The sequence below is a fragment of the Engraulis encrasicolus genome, chromosome 9 (assembly GCF_034702125.1).
Source record: "Engraulis encrasicolus isolate BLACKSEA-1 chromosome 9, IST_EnEncr_1.0, whole genome shotgun sequence".
Classification (NCBI taxonomy): domain Eukaryota; kingdom Metazoa; phylum Chordata; class Actinopteri; order Clupeiformes; family Engraulidae; genus Engraulis; species Engraulis encrasicolus.
In genome coordinates this window covers 29,893,722-29,898,721 of record NC_085865.1, presented here as the reverse complement: position 1 = coordinate 29,898,721, position 5,000 = coordinate 29,893,722, and the positions used below count along the sequence as shown (strand labels likewise).

General features: G+C 48.2%; 1 protein-coding gene across 1 annotated transcript in view; it reads left to right on the top strand.

Moving 5' to 3' along the window:
- The window catches only part of odad2 (outer dynein arm docking complex subunit 2), a 139,651-nt gene that overhangs the window by 13,181 nt on the left and 121,470 nt on the right, over positions 1-5,000 (top strand). The gene's annotated exons all lie outside the window — the stretch shown is intronic.

Below are 5,000 nucleotides of genomic sequence, written 5' to 3'. Positions count from 1 at the left end.
TGTTAATCGCTCCGAACATCAATACCAATGCTTTATGCTGTCCGTCAGACTATTTTATAACATACATAATTCTGTCCTTGAGCGACGGGGAAGGAAATCCTATTACAAAAGCCTGATTTTCCCTTTATGTTATTTTTATTTTATGCTATTTTTTTTTCTCGAAATTGTCGGTGATGTTATCTGTGCTAATCCAGTAAGCAGATGTATATATGGCGAAGCAGCAAGAACAAAGTAGGGTGATTAAAGAAAAGGGCTCCTATTTGTGATAGGACCAAAAAAACATCTTCTTCATCCATCATCACAACGAAAAAAATACAGCTTTGAAAGGCTGACAGGGATGCTGTTTGAGAATCTTTTAACAGCAACCATGGGTTACACAGGAGATGAGTGCTCAAGGTCGGCTTAGTCTACTTAAAACCACACCATGTCAAAGATTTGCCAATTTGCTTACAAAAAAAACCCTCCCATTTATTTTATTTTAGCTGTTTTTTTCCCCTAGTGCATCAGAAATGATCCAGAACAACTAATCTCTAAAACGCTGTCTGTGTACCAAGTCTGGTCTGCTCAAGCCTCGGCCTGGCAGAAGTGGTGAAGTGCAGTGCAAGAGCCTGGCTGGCGGTTGTGGTAGGGAGGTGTGAGTGTTGTTTGTGAGGGTTTGGCCCTGGGCACCGAGGGTTTGCTCGCTGGCGAACCGGCGGTGTAACTTCTAAATTCAAAACTGATGTTTAACTGTGCCAGTCTTCGCAGTGCCAGGCACCGTGTGATAGACAGGGTGCTGTAAAAACAGTCCCAGACCCGGGCCTTCCTTCGCTGCCTAGGATGAAGACATGAACGTCCCCCTGGGCAGTTTTATACTTAAACCAAAGAAAAAAGAAAGAAAAAAACACAGATGCTTCGTTGTCCAGCTGAACCATAATTTAACAGGTACCATTTGGAGCCCTGTTTGCCTGCAAATGTCTAGAAGTTTCTCCGGCCTCATTAGAACTCAGAGAGAGTTCAGGTATTGATGTGGCTGGCTTTTTTGATTATTTTCTAAAACAAAACCTCTATCCAATGACTTGGGTTTCCCGAGGACAAAACAAGCCTTCTCTTTCTTGCTGATATCTTTGGTAAATTTCCACCTGTCGAAGAGGCTCAACTCTTCTCTCATGTACTAACTAGGAACAGCGTTGCCCTGTCACATCGTCACAGGCCTAAAACACACGAGCCAGACATCGGGGCTTTTAACGCGAGCCAGACATCATTTGGCAGCGGACATCCTTTCCGTGTTGAAGTGTCAGCCATCTTAGTGTACGTGTGAGCATCTATTGGACTCGGCACTGGTGTGTGTCTGTGTGTGTGTGTGTGTGTGTGTGTGTGTGTGTGTGTGTGTGTGTGTGTTGGTACGTACGTATATGAGTGTGTGAGAGTGTGTGTGAGCCGTCAATGGGTGAGAAGCTAATCTAATTTGTCCTAGAGGAGGAGACTCTGGGTGAGAGTGTGGCTGTCAGAACTGACACGCACACTCGGCTCTGATGAGCCTGGATCGCACCACCACTCTGATTACTGCTCTGGGAGCAATAGAGACATGGAGAGAGAGAGAGAGAGAAGATGGGGGAAGAGAGAGGAAGAGAGTGTGAGAAACAGACAGAAAAAAAGAGAGGAAGGGAAAGAATAAAGCATGAAAGAGAATAATAGAAGCGAGGCCTGGCCTCGGCAAGGCTCCAGCGGCTCCCTGCTCTGCTGCAGCCGTGCCGGGCCCAGTTTGGGCTGATCTGAGCGCTGCGCTGCGCTGTGCTGTGCGGTGTGGAGCTGTGCTGGGCTGAGCTGCAGTGGTGGTGCACGGGGAGCCAAAGACAACACGTGTCGTATCTCTTAACATAATCTGCGCCTCTCCCTGATCCCTCCTCATGCCGTTATTAGATCAGGCACGCGCAATCAAACATGGCTGCCACGGGCCGGGGAGAAGCAGAGCAGAGCAGCAACGGAGCTGGGATCTTGATGCTTGTGTGTGTGTGTGTGTGTGTGTGTGTGTGTGTGTGTGTGTGTGTGTGTGTGTGTGTGTGTGTGTGTGTGTGTGTGTGTGTGTGTGTGTGTGTGTCTTTGTGTGTGTATGTTGGGTTGTGTGTTTATGGGAAGACACACGGCTGTGCGGGAATACAGCTGTGAAGTAGTTTGTTTGATGGCATTTGTGTGTTTGTGCGAGAGAGGGGGATGTGTTTCTAATAATGTGCAAATATTTATACGGTTTGCATGTGTGGATCTGTGGAAGTGTGTCCGACTCATCTGTCTGGCTGTCTGTTTTTGTGTTTGTGTGTATGTGTGTGTATGTGTGTGTGTGCACACGCGAGTGTGAAAGCCAGTGCGTAGGCAGCACTGGAGCAATCAACCCCTCTCTCGCTGATTACCAGAGCGGACACATTCTCACGCGTGATTACTCTACGACTCTCTTTCTCTGATGAGACTTCTTCTTCTTTCTCATGAAAGAACTCCCCCGCCCATCTCCCAGGGCTTCTTGAGTGAGCAAGGGGGGGAAATCACAGTTGTTCCATGGGTGATTCAGCCCAGCGAGTGTTCCCCGTGCCAGCAGTCTGCCGACGCCGCTTGTCTTCACTTCCTCTGAGGTGAGCGAGCAACAGCAATAGCAGCCGGCCCGGGCCTCTGTACTTCTCTTCAGCCGCTGCCAGTGATGGTGATGAGAATTGCCGTGCTGCCTGAGACTCCTTTCCCTTGGCGGCGTGGTCCAGTTGTGTGTTGACGGGGGCAATTAAACGCCAGGTCTCTCAAGCGTTGGTTTCGCAAGACGCGAGGAAAGTGCGAGAGACAAAGAGGAAGTCTGCGAATGTGTCTGTGAGAGAGTGTGAGAGAGGCAGAGAGGTAGATAGAGAATGCGACTACTAGTATATGAGAGAGAGAGAGAGAGAGAGAGAGAGAGAGAGAGAGAGAGAGAGAGAGAGAGAGAGAGAGAGTGTGCAAGAAAAAATGTGTGTGTGTGTGAGACAGAGAAAGAGAGACAGACTGAAAGAGAGAGAGAGGGAGAGAGAGAGAGAAGGAGCGAGCAAGAGAAATAAATAGAAAGAGAGACAGAAATAGTAAGGGAGACAGAGAAACAGTGCAGGGAAGAAAAGGAAAGAACAAGGAGACAAGGAGGAGAGAAAGAATGTCCTGAATGTGTGAGCACAGGACAGCCATTCAGGAGGAGTGTAGGTCAGAGTTTAGGGCAGCCTTAGTCAGCCCAGCCAGACCCAGCCCAGCCCAGCCCAGCGTAGCGTAGCCAGACACTGTTTGGCCAGACAGCCATGCTGTTGAAGTACCCAACAACACGGCACCCCTGCCAGGACTCTCATATTGGCCCAGTCTTTGTCCCACACTCCCCAGAGACAGAAGGCCTGCAGGGAGACAGAGTGAGAGAGAGAGACTGTGTGTTATCCCACCCCGCCCCTGCTCCGGGCGGCCCATGTCCATGCCTTTTTTTCCTCCTTCCCTCGGGCCGACTGAAACAGACCTCTGGGAAAACAGAGCAGCACCCCTTTGACCTACAGAGCATCGTTATTACTTTTCGCCTTTATCACTCCATCGCTTTGTCTGTGCCTCTCTCTTTTTTTATTTTCAGTTTTCATACTACTTTTTTATCTTCTGTCGCTGTCTCTCTTCATTTCTCACCTTTCCCACCCATCGTTCGTTTGTTTCTGTGCACATCCACTCCACTGAAAGCCCTACGCGGCAGGTGCCCCGAAATTACAAAAGTTGGTCAATGTAGCGATGATGGAACTTCAATATGCGCCCCGTTGGCACAGAGGAGTGGTGCCCTGTGCAAAAGATGAGAACGAAGAGCTAGAGCGAGACAGACGGAGAGAGAGAGAGAGAGAGAGAGAGAGAGAGAGAGAGAGAGAGAGAGAGAGAAAGAGAGAAAGAGAGAGAGAGAGTGCGATGAGAGGCGGTGAGAGAGAGAGAGAGAGAGCAAATGTGGGAGGATGGATGGATGGGTGTGTCAGAGAGAGAGAGAGGAAATCTGGGAAAAAGACGAGAGAGCAAGAGAGACCTTGACAGCTTCAGCTTCAGAAAACCATCTCTGCATAACACGGGCACAAAAGCCCCTCTGTCTACCGGTGCCAAGTCCCAAAATAAGAAAGAAAGAGAGATGGAGAGAGAAAGAGAAGGTTTCTCCCATGCCAAGAATGTACAGAAACAATAAACGTTTCATATTGTCCAGTCCTTTTAATGAAGGCAACCGCTGCCTCCCTCACTCTCCCTCTCCCTCCCTGCTTATTTGTCTCAGCCGCGAACACCATCCTCCACTCCCGTCATCTTGCTTGCTAACTCTTCTCCAGTTCTCTATCCGTTCCGCAAGCTTCTCCCTGCAGACAGACAGGGGTGAGTTTCTCAAAAGGGAAGTTGTTAGCCTGTTAGCCACTTCGGTAGTTGCCAATGGGAAAATGCATTGAAAGCAACGAAGTAGCTAATGTAGTAAGCAACTTTGGTTTCGAGAAATTCACCCCAGAGTTGTTGAAGGGGAAAACGATTTCTTTATGTAAAGAAAACACGGAGCACGGAATGATTTAACCTTGTGTTCATGTGAGTTTTAATGTGTCTTCTTGACGGCGGCACATAGGGCATCTCCTGACGCATGTGACGCATCTCTGGTTATAAACGAGCAAAGAGACAACATGTCCGATGTAGGATGGAAAGTATGCTCTCTCTGACGGTTTTGTGTTTTCCCTTTGTCTCTCTCTCTCTCTCTGTCTCTTTCTTTCTTTCTGTCTGCCTTTTTCTGTGCGTGAATCACCAAAAGCTTTGGTAAAGGAACAATCACATGGAAGAAGAGGTTTTTTTTCCAAACGTCTTCGTCCGTATAATTTTATGAGCACAATTTATTGTACAGAATAGTTTACTGCTTGCATTTTGGTGAAAATCGTTCCTGATTTTTGTCTCCCTTCCCCCTTTTTTTCTCCTGTTCTTTCTTGCAAACACACACACGCACTCACGCACGCCCGCACACACACACACACACACACACACAC